The following is a 24,388-nucleotide window of genomic DNA, read 5'->3' on the forward strand; positions in this document are numbered from 1 at the left end:
GCAGTGGGAACGTTGCCGAGGTCATCAACCCTTTACGGTCATAAATTACTCTGGGGCCATGATTGTAGATTGGATTCCAGATCATGGACGATTCTTAGAAAAATTGTCAAATAAACCTTTTAGGTGGCATCGTGCAAATACCACTTTGATGGGTAATGGTAACAAAACAGTTAAATGGCAGCAATTTGCACTTGTCCCTCCTCAATTACACATTCACAGCGATATTTGGAAATTATGGGCGGTTTCTGGTAATCTCACTATCTGGTCAAAAAATTATACTTTGGACAGTGGTGACTCTTCGGGTCCATTCCATGTTAATTTACATGTTAATAAATCTTATTCCACAATGGCATGTGTAAAATGTCCTTTTGCATTGTTATATGGGATTTGGACCTGAAATGATACTGTGGGGTCTGTGTCATGTGACTATTGTAATTTAATTCAATGTGTAAATGTCTTGGTGGGAAAAATTTAAAAGACAAGCCTTTAACTTCAATTGTTAAAGCTCGGACTAAAGTATGGTTGTCTATAAATCTGACTTGGCCGTGGTCAGATTCTTTTGCCTTTTCTCATCTAGTAACCGCTATACAGACTTTGCTACACTGATCTTGACATATGCTTGCTGTGGTCATTGCTTCGATTCTCGCAGTCACATCAGCAACAACAGCGGCTGTACCAGGCCTTGTGTTACACCAAGAAATTCAAACAGCTGATTTTGCTCAGGAATGGCAAAAAAAAACCCTCTCATTTGTTATGGCAACAACAGTGAGATTTGGATGCACAACTTGCCACCGATGTGCTCAATCTTCAGTCGTTTCCTGGATTGGAGATCAATTGGCTGTTTTATCTACATGAAGCGTATTAAAATGTGATTAAAATTCTTCTGTTTTGTATAACATCTGTACCTTTTAACATGAGCCCTTCAAGAGATTAACCGAGACATATAAATAAAAAGAGTTCTAGATGCCCATCATCTAGAGAGATTCCGGCTAGCCCCCAAGAGGTGGCTGGATAGCCGATGGTGAGTAAGACCCTCAGAGGAGGGCAACCTAAGACAGGCACAGCTGCAAGAGGGGCTGGCGAGGATGGAGGTTGGCCACCTTCTGCTTTATGCCTTGCTCTACAAAACATCAATACAAATGTCTCGAGGGCTTAAATAAAATAAAAAAGGGGGAGATGAAGGGTTAATTGGGTTGCAGAGATGTGCCTGCAAACGGGTCTCTCTGCTCAGGCTGAGCATCCTTGCATACGAGGCGTTCTGCCAAAAAGTCTGGACACAGCCTTGAGTTTAATGGTCCCTTGCAAATGAGGGAGCATTCCCTTCTTGAGATAAGAAGGAGATGAGAGCTTTGGGCAGACTCTTCAGTAGACAGAGATTTCATTCCCCTTTGCTATACAATTACATGTATGTACCTGCACTGTACTGAAAAGGCTTATTCTTACAGTCTGGAATTCTGCCTAAGGAGGGCTTTATAATAATAAACTGCAATTAGTTTGCCCAGTTGTTCCTCTGGCCAGAGTGGTATCCTGTCTGTCTTTTGTATGTCTTGTATATTTTATGTTATTTCACTCATAATCTCCAAAAATCTCCTACAGTGGCCAAAGTACTGGAGTTTCTGCTTTAGCATCATTCCTTCCAAAGAAGTCCCAGGGTTGATCTCCTTCAGAATGGAATGGTTGGATCTCCTAGCAGTCCAAGGGACACTAGAGAGTATTCTCCAGCACCATTGTTCAAAAGCATCAATTCTTCAGTGTTCAGCTTTCTTCACAGTCCAACTCACATCCATACATGACCACAGGAAACACCATAGCCTTGACTAGATGGACCTTAGTCGCCAAAGTAATGTCCCTGGTTTTGAATATGCTATCTAGGTTGGTCACGACTTTTCTTTCAAGGAGTAAGCGTCTTTTAATTTCATGGCTGCAGTCACCATCTGCAGTGATTTAGGAGCCCAAAAAATGAAGTATGACACTGTTTCCACTGTTTCCCCATCTATTTCCCACGAAGTGATGGGACCAGAAGCCCTAATTTTCATTTTCCGAAAGTTGAGCTTTAAGACAACTTTTTCACTCTCCTCTTTCACTTGCATCAAGAGGCTTTTTAGTTCCTCTTCACTTTCTACCATAAGGGTGGTGTCATCTGCATATCTGAGGTTATTGAAGTTTCTCCTGGCAATGTAGATTCCAGCTTGTGTTTCTTCCAGTATAGCATTTCTCATGATGTGCTCTGCCTAGAAGTTAAATAAGCAGGGTGACAATATACAGCCTGACGTATTCCTTTTCCTATTTGGAACCAGTCTGTTTTTCCATGTCCAGTTCTAAATGTTGCTTCCTGACCTGCACGTAGATTTCTGAAGAGGCAGGTCAGGCATTGTCACCAACAACAACGAAAACCCAAGTTGTTTCAGATTACTATCATCATGAATTAAAACAGCTGAATATGTATCTTTAATGATAAAATTTGTACCAGTATTTTTTACAATATTTTGATAGATTTTTAAACATATGATAATACTCTACCAAAGTGAAAGTGAAGTCGCTCAGTCGTGTATGACTCTTTGTGATCCCGTGGACTATAGCCTTACAGGCTCCTAAATCTATAGGATTCTCAGGCAGGAATATTGGAATGGGTTGCCATTTCCTTCTTCAGGGGATCTTCCTAACCCAGGATTGGAACCCAGGTCTCCATTTCAAGCAGACAATTTACCCTCTGAGCCACCAGGGAAGCCCAATACTCTACTGATGCTGTAATGCATTCTAAAGCACGTGAGAAATATGAAATTTTAAAAAAAAATTAGAAACATGTTGAAATATCACTAAATGTTATTAAAATGTTTCTGTTCCAGTTTTGCTATCATTTATCGAGGCTCTAAAAATATAACTACATTTTTATTTTATGTATTTATGATGTTTTTGTCATCATCTTTTATGTATTTGGAGTTATTAATAATATAAATTTTAAAATGAACATCTTAGGGGGAGGGAAAGATGGCGGAAGAATAGGACGGGAACATCACGTTCTCCCTCACAAATTCCTCAAAAGAACATTTCAACGCCGAGCAAACTCCACAAAACAACTTCTGTAGGCTGGCAGAGGACATCAGGCAACCAGAAAAGCAGACCATTGTCTTCAAAAACAGGTAGGAAAACATATAAAAGATGAAAAAGGAGACAAAGGAGGTGGGGAGGGAGCTCCGTCCCTGGAAGGGAAGCCCGTCCCGGGAAGGGAATTTTAAGAAGAGAGGTTTCCAAACACCAGGAAACACTCTCCCTGCCGAGTCTGTGGCGAGCCTTGGAAACACAGAGGGCAACATAACAGGAAGGAAAAATAGATAAATAATTAAAACCAAGAGATTACAAGCCCACCAGTAACTCCCCCAGCGGAAAAGCAGCACAGACGCCTGCATCCGCCATTGGGAAGTGGGGGCAAGGCAGGGACACGCGGGAGGCGCGGGCTGCAGAGCTTTGTAAGAATTGGGTGGGAACGCCCCACGCGCAACCAGAACGATCTAACTTGGGCTAGCAAACCAGACTGTGGGATAGCTACAACGCGAAAAGCTCGAACATAAGACACCGCCAGGACCGAGCACAGAACAAAGGATGGAACGGAAAAAGCCGGCTGCAGACCATCCCCCGCCGGGGACAGGCAGCCAGAGCCGTAAGGACTGGAAAGGGGCAATTGCAGACCCGGAGAGACTTTACTTACCTAACTGCAAGCAGGCTCCTTTGCTAAGACTTCTGGGGGTGCTGGACAGTCACAGTCTGCCTCACGGGGTGCGCCAGCGGTCCACCCAGAGAGCTAAGCGGCAGCGGCGGAGAAGGTGACAAGCCGCGGCGATTGCGCTCGCCAAACTCCTGAGCTACTCGGACCTGGGAAGGGCACAAAGCGCAGTCCCAGCCGCATTTGTGCCTCTGAGGGCTGCCTGAGGGCCGAACCTGAGCGGCTTGGACCGGGGAAGTGCACGCAGCCTAGGGCCGGCCCCAGACGGTTCCCGGCTGAGCATCATAGAGCCGGAGTGGTTTGTGCGCCGTGAGAAAGGACAGGTCAAGCGGGGCAGAGATACTGTGTACACACGACAGTGCTATTTATTTGCAGCATCCCCCCTCCCCACAGCGCGACTGAACTAGTGAGCCTAAAAACCAGCAAACAGAAGAAGTTAAACAGAGGGAACCACCTTGGAAGTGAGCCCACATGCCCCATAACATCAGAGAAGAGCCAGATATATTTTTAATTTTTAATATTTTTAAAATCATTCTTTTTTTTTTTTTTGCTTTTTGCTTTTTTTCCCTTTTTTTTCGAGCTTTTTTTTAATTGTTAAGTCTTCTATTTCTCCTCTAATTTTTATTTCTATAACCTAGTATTACTATTTAAAAAAAAAAAGATTTTTTTTTTTAAGGCAAACACCATATATACTCTTTGGATGGTTGTTGGTGTTTTGTTTTGTTTTTGTTTGTTTGTTTTTTAATAATTCTTTTTTTTTCTTTCTTCCTTTTTCCTTCTGCTTCTTTTCTTTAATATTGTGTCATTGAAAATCCAACCTCTACTCCAGATTTTTAATCTTTGCTCTTAGGTTTTTGTTGTCAATTTTGTACATTTAAATACCCAAACTTCACTACCCCAGTTTACCTGAGAGCGAGATTACTGGCTTGACCACTGTCTCCTCCTTTGGACTCTCCTTTTTCTCCACCAGGTGGCCTCTGTCTCTTTTCTCCCCCATCTCTCCTCTATCCAACTTTGTGAATCTCTGTGTGTTCCAGACGGTGGAGAACACCTAAGGAACTGGTTACTGGCAGGATTTGTCTCTCTCCTACTCATTCCTCTCTCTTATCCTCCTGGTCACCTCTGTCTACTTCCTCCCTCTCCTCTTCCCCGTATAACTCTGTAAACACCTCTGAGCGGTCCAGACTATAAAGCGCACATAAGGAAGTAACTACTGGCTAGCTTGCTCTCTCCTCTCTTGATCTCACCGCATCTCATTCCAGTTACCTCTAACTACCTCCTCCATCTTCTCTTCTCCTTATAACCCAGTGAACCTCTCTGAGTGTCCCTCAATGTGGAGAAACTTTTCATCTTTAACCTAGATGTTTCATCATCGGTGCTGTATAGATGGAGAAGTCTAGAGGCTACTGTAAAAATAAAACTGAAAACCAGAAGCAGGAAGCTTAAACCCAAAGCCTGAAAACATTAGAGAACTCTTGAATTCAGGGAACATTAAGCAATAGGAGCTCATCAAATGCCTTCATACCTACACTGAAACCAAGCTCCACCCAAGGGCCAACAAGTTCCAAAACAAGACATACCACTCAAATTCTCCAGCAACACAGGAACACTCCCCTGAGCTTCAATATACATGCAGCTCAAAATTATCCCAAAACCTTTGATGTCTCATAACTCATTACGGGTCACTCCACTGCACTCCAGAGAGAAGAAACCCAGCTCCACCCACCAAAACTCCAACACAAGCCTCCCTAACCAGGAAACCTTGACAAGCCACTGATAGAACCCCACCCAAAGTGAGGAAGCTCCATAATAAAGAGAACTCCACAAATTATCAGAATATAAAAAGGCCACCCCAAACGCAGCAATATAACCAAGATGAAGAGACAGAGGAATACTCAGCAGGTAAAGGAACAGGAGAGTTGCCCACCAAACCAAACAAAAGAGGAAGAAGTAGGGAATCTACCGGAGAAGGAATTCCGAATATTGATAGTGAAAATGATCCAAAATCTTGAAATCAAAATGGAAACACAGATAAATAGCCTAGAGACAAGGATTGAGAAGATGCAAGAAAGGTTTAACAAGGACCTAGAAGAAATAAAAAAGAGTCAAAATATAATGAATAACGCAATAAATGAGATCAGAAACACTCTGGAGACAACAAATAGTAGAATAACGGAGGCAGAAGAGAGGATTAGTGAAATAGAAGATAGAATGGTAGAAATAAATGAATCAGAGAGGAAACAAGAAAAAACGAATTAAAAGAAACGAGGACAATCTCAGAGACCTCCAGGACAATATGAAACGCTCCAACATTCGAATTATAGGAGTCCCAGAAGAAGAAGACAGAAAGAAAGATCATGAGAAAATCCTTGAGGAGATAATAGTTGAAAACTTCCCTAAAATGGGGAAGGAAATAATCACCCAAGTCCAAGAAACACAGAGAGTCCCAAATAGGATAAACCCAAGGCGAAACACCCCAAGACACATATTAATCAAATTAACAAAGATCAAACACAAAGAACAAATATTAAAAGCAGCAAGAGAAAAACAACAAATAACACACAAGGGGATTCCCATCAGGATAACAGCTGATCTTTCAATAGAAACTCTTCAGGCCAGGAGGGAATGGCAAGACATACTTAAAGTGATGAAAGACAATAACCTACAGCCCAGATTACTGTACCCAGCAAGGATCTCATTCAAATATGAAGGAGAAATCAAAAGCTTTACAGGCAAGCAAAAGCTGAGAGAATTCAGCACCACCAAACCAGCTCTCCAACAAATTCTAAAGGATATCCTCTAGACAGGAAACATGAAAAGAGTGTATAAACCCGAACCCAAAACAATAAAGTAAATGGCAAGGGGATCATACTTATCAGTAATTACCTTAAACGTAAATGGGTTAAATGCACCAACCAAAAGGCAAAGACTGGCCGAATGGATGCAAAAACAAGACCCCTCTATATGCTGCTTACAAGAGACCCACCTCAAAACAAGGGACACATACAGACTGAAAGTGAAGGGCTGGAAAAAGATATACCACGCAAATAGAGACCAAAAGAAAGCAGGAGTGGCAATATTCATATCCGATAAAATAGACTTTAAAACAAAGGCTGTGAAATGAGACAAAGAAGGCCACTACATAATGATCAAAGGAACAATCCAAGAAGAAGATATAACAATTATAAATATATATGCACCCAATATAGGAGCACCACAATATGTTAGACAAACGCTAACAAGTATGAAAGGGGAAATCAACAATAACACAATAATAGTGGGAGACTTAATACCCCACTCACACCTATGGACAGATCAACTAAACAGAAAATGAACAAAGAAACGCAAACTTTAAATGATACATTAGATCAGTTAGACCTAATTGATATCTATAGGACATTTCACCCCAAAACAATGAATTTCACCTTTTTTTCAAGTGCTCATGGAACCTTCTCCAGGACAGATCACATCCTGGGCCATAAATCTAAACTTGATAAATTCAAAAAAATCGAAATCATTCCAAGCATCTTTTCTGACCATAATGCATTAAGATTAGATCTCAATTACAGGAGAAAAACTATTAAAAATTCCAACATATGGAGGTTGAACAACACACATCTGAATAACCAACAAATCACAGAAGAAATCAAAAAAGAAATCAAAATATGCATAGAAACGAATGAAAATGAAAACACAACAACCCAAAACCTGTGGGACACTATAAAAGCAGTGCTAAGAGGAAAGTTCATAGCAATACAGGCATACCTCAAGAAACTAGAAAAAAGTCAAATAAACAACCTAACTCTACAACTAAAGCAACTAGAAAAGGAAGAGTTGGAGAACCCCAGAGTTAGTAGAAGGAAAGAAATCTCAAAAATTAGGGCAGAAATAAATGCAAAAGAAACAAAAGAGACCATAACAAAAATCAACAAAGCCAAAAGCTGGTTCTTTGAAAGGATGAATAAAATTGACAAACCAGTAGCCAGACTCATCAAGAAGCAAAGAGAGAAAAATCAAATCAATAAAATTAGAAATGAAAATGGAGAGATCACAACAGACAACACAGAAATACAAAGGATCATAAGAGACTACTATCAGCAGTTGTATGCCAATAAAATGGACAACGTGGAAGAAATGGACAAATTCTTAGAAAAGTACAATTTTCCAAAATTGAACCAGGAAGAAATAGAAAATCTTAACAGACCCATTACAAGCACGGAAATTGATACTGTAATCAGAAATCTTCCAGCAAACAAAAGCCCAGGTCCAGACGGCTTCACAGCTGAATTCTACCAAAAATTTCGAGAAGAGCTAACACCTATCCTCCTCAAACTCTTCCAGAAAATTGCAGAGGAAGGTAAACTTCCAAACTCATTCTATGAGGCCACCATCACCCTAATACCAAAACCTGACAAAGATACTACAAAAAAAGAAAACTACAGGCCAATATCTCTGATGAACATAGATGCAAAAATCCTCAACAAAATTCTAGCAATCAGAATCCAACAACACATTAAAAAGATCATACACCATGACCAAGTGGGCTTTATCCCAGGGATGCAAGGATTCTTCAATATCCACAAATCAATCAATGTAATTCACCACATTAACAAATTGAAAAATAAAAACCATATGATTATCTCAATAGATGCAGAGAAGGCCTTTGACAAAATTCAACATCCATTTATGATAAAAAACTCTCCAGAAAGCAGGAATAGAAGGAACATACCTCAACATAATAAAAGCTATCTACGACAAACCCACAGCAAACATTATCCTCAATGGTGAAAAATTGAAAGCATTTCCCCTAAAGTCAGGAACAAGACAAGGGTGTCCACTTTCACCGCTACTATTCAACATAGTTCTGGAAGTTCTGGCCACAGCAATCAGAGCAGAAAAAGAAATAAAAGGAATCCAAATTGGAAAAGAAGAAGTAAAACTCTCACTGTTTGCAGATGACATGATCCTCTACATGGAAAACCCTAAAGACTCCACCAGAAAATTACTAGAGCTCATCAATGAATATAGTAAAGTTGCAGGATATAAAATCAACACACAGAAATCCCTTGCATTCCTATACACGAATAATGAGAAAGTAGAAAAAGAAATTAAGGAAACAATTCCATTCACCATTGCAACGAAAAGAATAAAATACTTAGGAATATATCTACCTAAAGAAACTAAAGACCTATATATAGAAAACTATAAAACACTGATGAAAGAAATCAAAGAGGACACTAATAGATGGAGAAATATACCATGTTCATGGATTGGAAGAATCAATATAGTGAAAATGAGTATACTACCCAAAGCAATTTACAAATTCAATGCAATCCCTATCAAGCTACCAGCCACATTTTTCACAGAACTAGAACAAATAATTTCAAGATTTGTATGGAAATGCAAAAAACCTCGAATAGCCAAAGCAATCTTGAGAAAGAAGAATGGAACTGGAGGAATCAACTTGCCTGACTTCAGGCTCTACTACAAAGCCACAGTCATCAAGACAGTATGGTACTGGCACAAAGACAGACATATAGATCAATGGAACAAAATAGAAAGCCCAGAGATAAATCCACACACATATGGACACCTTATCTTTGACAAAGGAGGCAAAAATATACAATGGAGTAAAGACAATCTCTTTAACAAGTGGTGCTGGGAAAACTGGTCAACCACTTGTAAAAGAATGAAACTAGATCACTTTCTAACACCGCACACAAAAATAAACTCAAAATGGATTAAAGATCTAAATGTAAGATCAGAAACTATAAAACTCCTAGAGGAGAACATAGGCAAAACACTCTCAGACATAAATCACAGCAGGATCCTCTATGATCCACCTCCCAGAATGCTGGAAATAAAAGCAAAAATAAACAAATGGGATCTAATTAAAATTAAAAGCTTCTGCACAACAAAGGATAATATAAGCAAGGTGAAAAGACAGCCTTCTGAATGGGAGAAAATAATAGCAAATGAAGCAACTGACAAACAACTAATCTCAAAAATATACAAGCAACTTCTGCAGCTCAATTCCAGAAAAATAAACGACCCAATCAAAAAATGGGCCAAAGAACTAAATAGACATTTCTCCCAAGAAGACATACGGATGGCTAACAAACACATGAAAAGATGCTCAACTTCACTCATTATTAGAGAAATGCAAATCAAAACCACAATGAGGTACCACTTCACACCAGTCAGAATGGCTGCGATCCAAAAATCTGCAAGCAATAATTGCTGGAGAGGGTGTGGAGAAAAGGGAACCCTCCTACACTGTTGGTGGGAATGCAAACTAGTACAGCCACTATGGAGAACAGTGTGGAGATTCCTTAAAAAATTGCAAATAGAACTACCTTATGACCCAGTAATCCCACTGCTGGGCATACACACTGAGGAAACCAGAATTGAAAGAGACACATGTACCCCAATGTTCATCGCAGCACTGTTTATAATAGCCAGGACATGGAAACAACCTAGATGTCCATCAGCAGATGAATGGATAAGAAAGCTGTGGCACATATACACAATGGAGTATTACTCAGCCGTTAAAAAGAATTCATTTGAATCGGTTCTGATGAGATGGATGAAACTGGAGCCAATTATACAGAGTGAAGTAAGCCAGAAAGAAAAACACCAATACAGTATACTAACACATATATATGGAATTTAGGAAGATGGCAATGACGACCCTGTATGCAAGACAGGGAAAGAGACACAGATGTGTATAACGGACTTTTAGGCTCAGAGGGAGAGGCAGAGGGTGGGATGATTTGGGAGAATGACATTCTAACATGTATACTATCATGTGAATTGAATCACCAGTCTATGTCTGACGCAGGATGCAGCATGCTTGGGGCTGGTGCATGGGGATGACCCAGAAAGATATTATGGGGAGGGAGGTGGGAGGTGGGTTCATGTTTGGGAATGCATGTAAGAATTAAAGATTTTAAAATTTAAAAAATAAAAAACTAAAAAAAATAATAATAAAAAAAAATAAAAATAAAATGAACATCTTAAAGACATCAGTTAAATCTTGGCTTAAAACAAAGAAAAAAAAGTGCCAGTTTTATTTGAAAATGTAGACTCTAGGTTTTATGAATCAGTTGCAAATCAGAAAGTGTAAAATGATTATATACAAAGAAAGAATCTAATAATGAAATGTGTATTAATTAGATGTCTATTTCGTGATGACTTTGTAGTTTATAGGTCATTTGTAAAGCTGACAACATATTTCATAGAAGTGCTGTCGTCTCTCTAACATTTTGTTTAGTTTTGCCAAAGATTCCTTGTGGCTAAATTAATACTGTGGAGATACAATTGACAGTTATTTTCTTTGGTGAGAATGTAAAATGCACCAGTTGCATAGTATATTATTTGAGACCTGAAGGTTGTCAGCACTGAGCTGGGGTTGAAGGCAAAGAATCTAACCAAAGGGAACACTTAAATACCAAGCCCCACAGATGTAAGCCTGTCCTTAGAAGGAAAACAGAATAGCCTTCTGGAGCTGCGACTAAGCACATTTAAGGTAATTATTGATAATTATGACCCTGTTGCCATTTACTTTATTGTTTTGGGTTTGGGTTTAAACACCCTTTTTGTGTTTCCTGTCTGGAGAATATCATTTAGCATTTGTTGGAGAGCTGGTTTGGTGGTGCTGAATTCTCTCAGCTTTTGCTTGTCTGTTAAGCTTTTGATTTCTCCTTCTTATTTGAATGAGATCCTTACTGGGTACAGTAATCTGGGCTGTAGGTTATTTTCTCTCTTCACTTTAAGTAATTCTTGCCATTCCCTCCTGGCCTGAAGAGTTTCTATTGAAAGATCAGCTACTATCATTATGGGAATCCCCCTGTGTGTAATTTGTTGTTTTTCCCTTGCTGCTTTTAATATTTGTTCTTCGTGTTTGCTCTTTGTTAATTTGAGTAATATGTGTCTTGGGGTGTTTTTCCTTGGTTTTATCCGGTTTTGGACTCTCTGGGTTTCCTGGATTTGGGTGATTATTTCCTTCCCCATTTTGGGGAAGTTTTCAACTATTATCTCCTCAAGGATTTTCTCATGGTCTTTCTTTTGGTATTCTTCTTCTGGGAATCCTATAATTCGAATGCTGGAGTGTTTCATATTGTCGTGGAGGTCTCTGAGAGTGTCCTCATTTCTTTTAATTCGTTTTTCTTTTTTTCCTCTCTGATTCATTTATTTCTACCATTCTATTTCACTAATCCTATCTTCTGCCTCTGTTATTCTACTATTTGTTGCCTCCAGAGTGTTTCTGATCTCATTTATTGAGTCATTCATTATATATTGACTCTTTTTTATTCTTCTAGATCCTTGTTAAACCTTTCTTGCATCTTTTCAGTCCTTGTCTCCAGGCTATTATCTGTGATTCCACTTTGATTTCAAGATTTTGGATCATTTTCAGCATCAATATTTGGAATTCTTTCTCAGGTAGGTTCCCTATCTCTTCCTCTTTTGTTTGATTTGGTGAGCATTTCTCCAGGTCTTCACCTGCTGAGTATCCCTCTGTCTCTTCATCTTGGTTATATTGCTGCATTTGAGGTGGCCTTCTATATTCTGGGAATTTGTGGAGTTCTCTTTATTATGGAGCTTCCTCACTGTGGGTGGTGTTGTATCAGTGGCTTGTCAAGATTTCTTGGTTAGGTAGGCTTGTGTTGGAGTTCTGATGGGTGAGGCTGGATTTCTTCTCTCTGGAGTGCAATGGAGTGACCAGTAATGTGTTATGAGACGCCAATTGTTTTGGAGTAACTTTGAGCTGCCTGTATATTGAAGCTCAGGGCTGTGTTCCTGTGTTGCTGGAGAATTTGCATGGTGTGTCTGACTCTGGAACTTGTTGGCCCTTGGGTGGTGCTTGGTTTCAGTGTAGGTATGGAGGCATTTGATGAGCTCCTATCGATTAATATTCCCTGGAGTCAGGAGTTCTCTGATGTTCTCAGGGTTTGGACTTAAGCCTCCTGCTTCTGGTTTTCAGTTTTATTTTTACAGTAGCCTCAAGACTTCTCCACCTATAGCACCAATGATAAAACATCTAGGTTAAAGATGAAAAGTTTCTCCACATTGAGGGACACCCAGAGAGGTTCACTGAGTTACAAGGAGAAGAGAAGAGGGAGGGGGTAGTTAGAGGTGACTGGAATATGATAAGGTGGGATCAAAAGAGGAGAGAGCAAGTTAGCCAGCAATCACTTCCTTATGTGTGATCCACCGTCTGGACCACTCAGAGGTATTCACTGAGTTATACAGGGAAAAGGAGAGGGAGGAAGTAGACAGAGGTGGCCAGGAGGATAAAAGAGGGAAATGAAAAGAAGAGAGACAGATCCAGCCAGTAACCAGTTCCTTAAGTGTTCTCCACCATCTGGAACACTGAGATTCACAGAATTGGGTAGAGAAGAGAAGGGGGAGGGAAGAGACAGAGGCCACCTGATGGAGAAAAAGGAGAGTCCAAAGGAGGCGAGAGTGGTGAAGCCAGTAATCTCGCTCTCAGGTAAAATTGGGTAGTGAAGTTGGGGTTTTTAAATGTACAAAATTGACAACAAATACCAAAAAGCAAAGATTAAAACTCTAGAGTAGAGGTTGGATTTTCAAAAATATGGGAAAAGAAGAAGAAGAAAAAGCCACAAGAATTATTAAAACAACAACAAAAACAACCACACAAAGGCTATATAAAGGCTTTGCTTTAAAAAAAATGGGTTTTAAAAAAATAATAGTAGGTTATAAAAATAAAAATTAAAGGATAAATAGAGGACTTAAATGATTTGAAAAGTTTAAAAAAAAAGAAAAGAAGAAAAAATACTACCACACAACATCAACAAAAAAGAAAAAAGAAAAATAAATGATTGTAAAACTAGTAAAGATATATCTGGCCCTTTCTCTGGTGTTGTGGGCAGTGTGGGGATACTTCCAAGGCAGTTCCCTTCATTTAATTTCTTCTGTTTGCTGGTCTCTTCAGTGTCTGATTTCTGTCCTGACAGAGGAGGGGCGGTGGTGGACACTTTTTATTTATTTATTTTTTTTAATTCTCCCTTGTTCAGTCTTGCTGTGGGGAGGGAGGGATGCTGTAAACAAATAACACCTGCATGTGCTTGTAGTCTCAGCCCCCTGGGCCTGCCCCGCTCATGGCTCACACCGCTCAGGCTCTGCATTGCTCCAGGGTCTGAGGCTGGCCCTAGGCTGCATGCACCTCCCAGGTCTAAGCCACACAGGTTCAGCTCTCAGGTAGCCCTCAGAGGTGCAGATTCGGTTGGGACTGCGTTTTGTGCCCTTCCCACGTCAGAGTAGTTCAGGTGTTTGGCAAGCGCGGTCACTGTGACTTATCGCCTTCCCTGTCTCTGCGGTTCAGTTTTCTGGATGTACCACTGGCGCCTTTTATGAGGTGTATGGTGACTGTCCAGAACCCCCAGAAGTCTTAGCAAAGAAGCCTGCTTGTAGTTTTGTAGGTAAAGTCTCTCCAGGGCTGCGATTGCCCCCTTCCAGCCCTTATGATTCTGGCTTCCTGTCACCAGCGGGGGATGGTCTGTAACCGGCCATTTCTGTTCCATCCTTTGTTCTGTGTGTGGTCCTGATGGTGTCTAATGTTCGAGCTTTTCATGTGGTAGCTATCCCACAGTCTGGTTTGCTAGCCCAAGTTAGTTTGTTCTGGTTATGTGCGGGACGTTCCTGTCTGATTCTTAAAAAGCACTGCAGCCCGCGCCTCCTGCTCCTCCCTGCCATGCCCCCACTTGCTAGTGTCAGATACAGGCATCTGTGCTGCTTTTCCGCTGGGGGAGTTGCTGTTGGGCTTGTAATCTGTTGGTTTTAATTGTTTATTTATGTTTCCTTCCTGCTACGTTGCCCTCTGTGCTTCCAAAGCTCGCCACAGACTCGGCAGGGAGAATGTTTCTTGGTGTTTGGAAACCTCTTTTCTTAAGATTACCTTCCTGGAATGGGATTCCCTTCCCAGGATGGAGCTCCCTTCCTACCTCCTTTGTCTCTTTTTTCATCTTTTATACTTTTTCCTACCTGTTTTTGAAGACAATGTTCTGCTTTTCCGGGTGCCTGATGTCCTCTGCCAGCATTCAGAAGTTGTTTTGTAATATTTGCTTATCGTTGAAATGTCCTTTTGATGAATTTGTGAGGGAGAAGGTGGTCTCCCTGTCCTATTCCTCTGCCAGCTTTATGATATTTCTTAATCAAACAGAATTTGGCAGGCGGTGCACAGAGGGGATGGCATAGCATATGGTGAGAGTGAGGGGATATGGTCACACCAAATAGAATCTGCAGTCATAGTTCCCTAATGGGAATAGAACTCATGCCCCTGCAGTGAAAGCACAGAGTCCTCTTCACTGAATCGTCAGAGAAGTTCCTGGAATTGATTTAATGAAAGATATTTAATTAGGATCTGGTGACATTTTACATTGTAGTGTGTTACCAGTGATTATAGATCATATCATTTTATAGGTTTGTGATTTTACTAGCTTAAAATTTTGGAGGGTTTCTTTTTGTTTTAAAAGCTGGAAACTGTTTTTTAATTCCATGGAATTAAAAAAAATCTGTAGAATATATTAAATAGTGGTGGCTTTTTTTCTGAATGTGAATGTTTTGCTCCATTGAACTGAATGGTAATAACATTTGTAGAAGAGACACAGAGTGAAAGGTGTCTTTTTATTAAGTGACCTAACAGCACCTATTGCATGAGTTATTGGTTGGAGTTTAGAGACAGACTGTGTGGGGTTAACCTCCTTATTCCTGTTTTCAGCCCTTGAGTAATAATCAGAATCTTTCTGTGAAGAAAGTGGGGCCAGCTGTCAGGCTCCTAAGTATCTACTGGCCAGCAGGGCTAGGATTAAATGCAGCAACTGATAGATATGGGATGAGGCAAGAGGTCACCTTGTCCCTTTTTTTTTTTTTTTTTCTGCCTGGAGAGATGCTTGTTCTGGTACAAGTGGGAACAAAGCTGTGTCTTTGTGGCCAGAGGATGTCTCTCAGCCTGCCTTGGATTCTCCTAGGGTGGAGGGACAGCAAGTTCTCCCCAGTTCCTTGGCCAGAGAAGAACATGCCCCCCCTTGCTCTCTGACACCCCCCCCCCAGGACTCACTCCATATTAGGTTCTTCAGAATGTGTGTCTAGGACCCACCTCAACTCCTGGGCCTGGCTGACCAGAGCCCGCTGTGGAATCAGGCCTTGGCCATCGTGGCCCTGGAGGAGCTGCCCCTAGAGCTCTTCCTGCCACTGTTTATGGTGGCGTTTGCTGGGAGGCACACCCAGGCCCTGAATGTGGTGGTGCAGTCCAGGCCCTTTCCCTGCCTCTGCCTGGGGACCCTGATGAAGGAACACCAGCCTCATCTGGAGACTTTCCAGGCTCCACTCAATGACCAGGACGTCCTGCTTGCTCAGAGGGTCCAACCCAGGTAAAGTCAACCTGGCAGACTGGTGAGGCCTGGAGGTGTGAGCAAGATGCAGCCAGAGCAGGAGGATGAGGGGTCACTTGGACAGGTGTCCGGGTGTACAGGACTGGTTGAGGGGCAGAAGGGACAAAAGGCATGTTCTCCCCACCGGTGTCCCTTTAGGTAGGGACCAAGGGGGTTCCTGAAACTGGAGGAGCTGTGGTATATGGAGTGCAGAGCCCTCGTGGGGTCCTGGTGCCAGTCGGCCTCTGCACAGCTCAGCATGTCCCCTGGAGCCCTGCAGGTGGTGGAAGCTGCAGCTGCTGAACTTGCACTGGAAAGCCCACCAGGACTTCTGGACCATGTGATCCAGCAACACGGACAGTGTTTGCTCGCTCCTGGACCCCGAGCCTGCCCAGTCCATGCAGAAGAGGTTCAGGGTGGAGGTGCAGGGGGGCTAAAGCCGGCACGGGCCCCTGTGGAGGTGCTGCTTGACCTGTGCCTCAAGGAGGACACCCTGAACCAGACCCTCAGCTACCTGCTGAAGAAGGCCAAACAGGAGGAGCCTGCTGCACCTGAGCTGCCAGAAGCTCAGCATCTCCACCATGCCCACGCGGAGCATAAGGAGGATCCTGAAGGTGGTGCAGCTGGACTGTGTTGAGGACCTGGAGGTGCATTGCACCGGAATCTGGCCACTTTGGGAAGGTTTGTGCTGCACCTGACCCGGATGGGCAACCTACCCCGGCTGCTGCTCTGGCGCATCCACCTATTGCCGCACACAGCCCCCAAACAGGAGGCGCACTGTATCACCCAGCTCACGGCCCAGTTCCTGAACCTGCCCCATCTGTAGGAGCTCTACCTGAACTCCATCTCCTTCCTCGATAGCCGCCTGCACCGGGTGCTCAGGTAAGGCATGGAGCCAGCTCTGTAGACCAGAACGGGCCTCTCTCTTTCGTTACCGTCAGGATGTGTACTCTGTGCCTGCTTTGGACATTGCCAGGGTGCCCGGGTCACTCGGAAGTCCTCACGATGCTGCCGCTCTGTCCCCGAGCTTCTTGTCAGGTCACCTTCCTGATTAGGGTCAGAGGTGTGGCCTAGGTTAGATGCTGTCAAAGCGGACTTCTTTCTGGGAGTCTGCATAGTGGCGGTCAGGTGTGATGTCCTTGGGAATTTTTTCCTAGAGAGTGATGTCTTAGCTGAGGTGATGACAAATAATTAAGCAAGGAGGACATTGGTCCATCAGGCGTGAGGTTTGAAGTCTGAAGCTCTGTTTCTCCCTCCCACCTGCCACATTTGTCCTGAGCTGTTTTAGGCTCCAGGTGAGCTGTGCGAAGTAGGTGATTCTCGAGATGACAAGGAGGGACCATGAGGGAAAATTGCAGCTCCTACGCAGTCCAGAGAAGATAAAAAGTTAAACAAGCATCATTGTTGAAGTGGCTCCAATCTAAGTCCAAATTACAATTATTGTTTTCCTCTAAGACTTCTGAATACATAGGAAATTCTCAATAACAGGTTTATCGCTCTACCTTGAACACAGTGATAAAAAGCTGAGAGGATGCAGCCTAGTCTGTCTGTATGAATGTGTTGCATTGATTCCCTTTTTGGTAGCTGAACTAAGTGTCCAGGAGTGAGCATCACTAGAAGGAACCTTCTTCCAAGGGACCCTCACTGCTAACCCCACCCAGGCCCTGGATTGGAGCATTTTCCCCAGTGGATTCAGTAGATGCAAATTCTCCATCTCGTACCCTGGGCAGTGCCAAAATGGGTTCACTGTGCAAAATCAGCCCGTGTCCTGGGTGATATTCACCCGCAGTCCACCTGGAGCCTCTGCAACCCACCAGCCCATGTCCATTTTCCCACTGCCCAGCCATATCTGACTCTTTGGGACTCCATGGACTGTAGGCTGCCAGGCTTCTCTGCCTACAGAATTCTACAGCTGAGAATACTACAGTGGGTAACAGATCTCTTTTCCAGGAGATCTTCTCAACCCAGGGTATGAACTTGGGTCTCCTGCATTGCCTGCACAACTGAACAGCCAGGCAAGCCTCCAGTTTCTAAGAGACAACCCAACATCCCTGAATCCATTGTCTAAATGTGTGTTTATGTCACTCATATCCCCACAGGTTTTATTTTTTTTACATGAATAAAAACTTTCACACACAAATATTTACTCAAAGGCTGATGGAAATCTATTCCCAACGGTCCAAAAATGTAACTACTGAGTTAGTATTCCAGTGTTGAGTGTAACTTGGCATTTTTCTCCTTGGTGTCATTCATCTGTAACTTTTTTAAAATAAAACCTTATTCCTTCATATTTATCTTAAGCCAAATGGTAAAGATAAAATTTCCTACTTCTCTGCCAACCTGGCCGTACTAACGTTTTTAACTAATTCTCTTTTCCCACCAGAGCTCTTTACTGAGACCAAGTCCTCTAAGAGTCAGAGGAGATTTAGCAACTAAACCAAATAACACCACCCCTTCAGAGTGGTGGGCTCCAACTATACCACGTTTTGTGACCGAGAAGCTGCGACCGGCATGGACCACCAAAATTTTGCTATAGTAATGTCCTGGAAATTAGTATTGCCTTGATTTGAGATTTCCTGGTGGCTCAGGTGGTAAGGAATCCACCTGCAATGCAGGAGGCTCAAGCTGAGTCCCTGATTCAGGAAGATCTGCTGGAGAAGGGAGTGGCAACCCACTCCAGTATTCTTTCCTGGAGAGTTCCATAGAGGAGCCTGTTGGGTTACAGTACATGAAGTCATAAAGAATCAGATAGGACTGACTAACACTTTCACGTCACCTTTAATCCTGTAGGTAAGCATGTGGTGCAAGTCGTCATTGAGTTTCTCAATTTATCATGATCCCATGTTTTGGTCCCTCTCTGTCCCACCCTTGCATTGAAGCTACAAAACCATCCCTTTATGATTTCTTACTCAGGGAATTAGAACTGAGGGAAGAAGCAGCAAGAGGCCAGACGCTCTGCACTGATTAGGTGAGGATGAAGGAGGAGAGTGAAAGAGCCAGCTTAAACCTGCATACTAAAAACACTAAGATCATGGCATCTAGCCCCATTACTCCATGGTAAATAGAAGGAAAAAGGTGGAATTACTGACAGATTTCCTCTTCTTAGGCTGTACAATCACTGCAATGGTGATTGCAACCATGAGATCAAAAGACGGTTGCTTCTTGGCAGGAAAGCTATGACAAACCTAGACAGTGTGTTGAAACGCAGAGATGTTACTCTGCCAACAAAGGTCTGTAGAGTCAAGGCTATGGTCTTCCAAGTGGTCATGTACAGTTGTGAGAGCTGGACCACAAAGAAGGCAGAGCGCCAAAGAATTGTGGCCTTCGAGTTGTGGTGCTGGACCAGCAAGGAGTTCAAACCAGTCAATCTTAAGGGAGATCAACCCTGGATCCTTATTAGAAGGGTTGATGCTGAAGCTGAAGGTCCACTATATTGGTCATGTGATATAAGCAGCTGATTCACTGGGAAAGTCCCTGATGCTGGGCAAGATTGAGTGCAGAATGAGAAGAGGACAACAGAGAATAAGATGGCTGGATGGCATCACCAATGCACTAGACATGAACTGGAGCAAACTTCAGGAAATGGTGAGGGACAGGGAGGGCTGGTGTGATGAAGTCCATGGGGTTGCAGATACAACTGAGCAAAGGAACAACAACAAATTTTTGAGATTAAAGTGAGAGTAGAAGAGGAAAAGATTTGTGAGAACAATGGAAGGGCAAAGCTCTCCCCTAGAGACGAAGGAAGTGGGTAGAGGCTAGCCACCTGGATTAGTGCTCTCTTGAAAGATGTGCCCCTTGGACACCTTGTAGAGTCCACTTCTCACACGGCCCTGTCCCAAGGGCCTGATCTCCTCCTGGGTACCAGGTTCTCAGTTGGTGTGAGGTGCTCAGCCCTGTTGGCGAACACTCAAGCTGACCACATATCACTCCACGGCCACAAGCCCCAGGGAGCTTCCTTCTTGACCACAGCAATGGACCTGGACTGGAGTTCGCCTTGGGGTTGTCCACAGAAGGAAAGTTGGGAACAGGTCATGTCTGTCTTTCTCTTTTTGTTTCTTTTGTTGGCCAGCCAACACACCTTGCAGGATCTTGGTTCCCCAACTAAGGATAGAATCCACACCCTAAAAGTAGCAGCAAAAGTACAGAGTTGTAACCACCCCAGGACTACCAGAGAGTTCCCAGTAGGTCATTTCCTGAGCCTGGTGGTTGCCCCGGAAGCCTGATGTTGGCTGCTGAGAGCCAGGCTTCTATGGGCCAGGCTTTGATGAAGTCACCAAACGTTCCTTTCTCCCTGATCTCTGGGAGACCTGTGACCATGGCCTGTATCATAGAAACTTCTGGAAGTAGAGAGAACTGAAGGGTGACATACCCCTCTTCACTCATATTCCTTTCCTGGCTACCCAATGCCTTCTAATAAATTCATCTGCCCTCAATCCATCTACAGAAAGCATGCTGTCCTCCTTCCCGGAAACCTTCCCTGAAGAAGAGGTTGAAATCATGTCCTCTGCTTCTTCCTAACCTATCATGTGAAGGCTTTTCTGTACACTTGGTGACAATCTTCTGCTAGACAGCTTTGGGTTTTCTTCCTTTTTTTTTGGGGGGGCGGGATTAAAACACATACTCTCCTTCACATCCAGGATGGTTGAGCACAGGCCTCACTCTGTTCTCAAGGTTCTGTCCCTCAGAGTCTAGGAGAGATGTAAAAAAAAACACACACAAAAAAACAAAAACAAAAAACAAAAAACAAAAACAAAAACAAAGGGGGCGAGGCAGAAAGAGGTTTTTGTGGGGACGTTTAGCAGTAGTGGTCTACAAGATGGGGTCCACAGGAGCAGACTGCCTCCTGGAAAATCTGGGTGGGTGGCATTAGTTGATGTTTGGGAGTCAGCTGGAAGCAGAGTCATCACCTGCATACCCCCTACTGTCCTTGAGGTGAACCCTCCCTAGGGAGTCCTGATCTAAAGAACACATTAATGTACTAAGGTGGCCACCAGAAATACACGAGACTTAAACAACAGGAAATTGTTTTCTCCCAGTTCTGGAGGCTAGAAGTCCAGGATTAAGGTGTTGACAGTGTGGTGTCTATGGAGATCTCTTTCCTTGATCAGCAGGCACCCACATTCTCATGTCCTCCTGTCCCTTTATGTCCATGCATCCTTGATGTCTTGTGTGTCCTAATTTCCTCTTTATTTTCTGGCCATGCTGCTTTTCTTCTGGGTCTTAGTTTCCAGATCAGGGATTGAACTTTGGCCCATGGCAGTGAAAGATCTGATCCCTAACCACTGGCCTTCCAGGGAATTTCCCCTTTCTTTTTATATAGAGAACCATCAGATTGGACTAGGGCCCACCCTAGTGACCTCGTTTTAACTTAATCACCTCATTAAAGGCATAGTCTACAAAGAGGATTACATTCCAAACTGTTGGTGGTTAGACATTCTACAGATATTTTTTTAATGAATTAATTTATTTGACGGCACCAGGTGTTAGTTGTGGTATGTGGGGTCTTCGGTCTTCTTGGAAGCACATGGGATGTAGTTCCCTGACCACGGACAGAAGCCCAGCCCCCTGCACTGGGAGTGGAGAGTTTTAGCCAGTGGACCTTTGGGAAAGTCCCCCCAACATATGGATTTTGCAGGACACAATGAAGCCCAAAACAGGGATGATGGGAGGGTGATTTGCCTGGCTACACATTTGCACCCTATCTGCTCCTTAGAAATACCTGAGACCTTTAATAATGTTGACTCCCTATTCCCATTCCTGGAGATACTGAGTCTGTGGGCATGGAGTAAGATTGACAGAATCAATTAGAACATCAGTACTTTTCAAAAGCTCTCTAGTACTCACTATTTAATATAGAAACCTTAAGCAGCCAGGGCAACACCTGGAGCTTGTGAGAAACTCAGACTCTCAGGCCCCATCCACAACTGTTGGATGAGAATGTGTTTTTTGCACAAGACACATAGGCAATTCCTTAGATTCACTGACGGTTAAAAAGCACAGCCCAGGAGATTTGAAAGTGTGGCCCAAACGGAGATGTTTGCATCCAGATCTCTCAGCTTTGATTATATCCTAACTTCCTTCAATGTGAAGGACATCCAGAAGCCCCCAAAGAGGGTGTGGAGCTCCTAGAATCTCTGAAGGGTGGTGGGGAGGATGAAGCTCCCAGCTCAAGATATATCTCTTTAGTTTATTAAATTGCCAATAACCTGCCCCTCCCAAGGCAGGTCCTCAGTGTATCACATGAAGAAAAAAATGAATTCCTGACCCTCAACCCTTAGGGTCTCCTGAAGGTGTATATTCTTGGGTATTTTGAGGATATTCTTATTGTTGCTTGGGCTCCCATTGGTCTCATCTGGTAAAGAATCTGTCTGCAATGTGGGAGACCTGGGTTTGATCCCTGTGTTGGGAAGATTCCCTGGAGACAGGAAAGGCTACCCACACCAGTATTCTAGCCTGGAGGATTCCATGGACTGCATATAGTCCACAAGGTCACAAACGGTTAGACACACTTGAGCACCTAAAACTTTCACTGTTGCGATTTAGTTGCTAAGTTGTGTGTCTGAGTCTTTTGTGACCCGATAGACTGTAGCCTGCCAGGCTCCTCTGTCCATGGGATTTCTCAGGCAAGAATACTGGAGTGGTTGCCATTTATTCCTCCAGGAGAGCTTTCCACCCCAGAGACTGTACCCAGGTCTCCTGCATTAACAGGTGGATTCTTTACTGCTGAGCCATCAGAGATCAATCTTTCCCAAAGTCTTGGATGACTTTACACCCTGGGATTCACTTCACTTCAGAATCAATTTAGGCAAACATTGAATTTTCAGATTCCCGGCCCTCTCCTAGGGCAATTTGAGTTTCTTGGGTGTGATATGCAGCCCTGGAACCTCTATGTTTAATAATGTCCCAGGTGATTCTGAGATTTGAGCAATCTTTAGAAGCATATGAAAGTGAAAGTGTTAGTTATCCAGTTGTGTTTGACACTTTGCAAAACCATGGATAGTAACTCGCCAGGCTCCTCTGTCCATGAAATTCTCTGGGCAAGCATACTTGAGTGGATAGCCATTTCCTTCTCCAGGAGATCTTCCTGACACAGGGATTAAACCCTGGTCTCCTGTACTGCAGGCAGATTTTTTACTCTCTGAGCCATCAGGGAAGCCTAGAAGCATAAATCAGTAGTCAAAATGTTTCTTCCTTTCTCCTAAGTTTTTACAAACATTTTAAAGTGACATCCAAAATGTTTCTGTTGTAAGTGTAAACACTGCAAAGGATGTACCTTTTGGCATACAATAAAAATAAACCCTTTAAGTAAATCAAACTAGGAATTCCCTGGCAAGCCAGCAGTTAGTGTTCAATGCTTTCACTCTGGTGACCTGGGTTCAGCCCCTGGTCAGGAAACTAAGCTCCTGCAGGTAGTCTCATGGTGTTGTCCATAAATAAATAAAACTGTTAATATCATGCTTTCAAATATATCCAGAAGAATGTAAAGAGCATAGAGTTTTTAAAAATATTCAGTTTTATTCACTTATTTGGCTTCTTCGGGTCTTAGTCGTATCATGCAGGATCCTTTGTCCATTCTACTGCCCTCTGGCATGTGGGATCTTGCCCACCACGTAGTAAACCCACATTCCCTGCATTGGAAGGCAGATTCTCAACCACTGGAGTGCCAGGAAGTCCCTAGCCTTGGGTTCTGATACTCACCAACATTGGAGAAGGACATGGCAACCCACTCTAGCATTTTTCCCTGGTGAACTCAAAGGGTAAAGGAGTCTGGCTGGCTACAGTCCATGGAGTCGCAAAAGTCAGACACAACTGAGCTACTAGGCACAGCACCGGCCATCATGCTTCTTAAAAGACTATAAAACGAGCTCTTTCTAATAGTCAGTTTTTATTTTTTCCCTGCTTCATTGAGATTTAATGGACATACCTTCTGTAAATTTAAGGGGAACACATGTTGATTTGATAATAATGGTGTTTTTGATGTTATAGCTGATTACAGCATTTGAGATCACGTTCATTAGTGAACATCATTTTTGTTCTAATTCAGTGACTCTATTACCTTATAATGAATGGAAATACACATATTTCTTTTCTGAAACCCACAAATCTGTGTGCACAGGGCTGTGAAGGCAGTGGGAGGGAAAGCTTGAGATATAATCTAGGTACTGCAAAGGAGGAGGGAAGAGGGAGATTAAGGGGGGAAGGGAGCAGGAGCGGGGTGAGGGTGTGATCTGACACCCCTGATGTGGTTTAAAAACGCATGAGCCCCTGCCTA

This window comes from Ovis canadensis, chromosome Y (assembly GCF_042477335.2).
Source record: "Ovis canadensis isolate MfBH-ARS-UI-01 breed Bighorn chromosome Y, ARS-UI_OviCan_v2, whole genome shotgun sequence".
Taxonomy (NCBI): domain Eukaryota; kingdom Metazoa; phylum Chordata; class Mammalia; order Artiodactyla; family Bovidae; genus Ovis; species Ovis canadensis.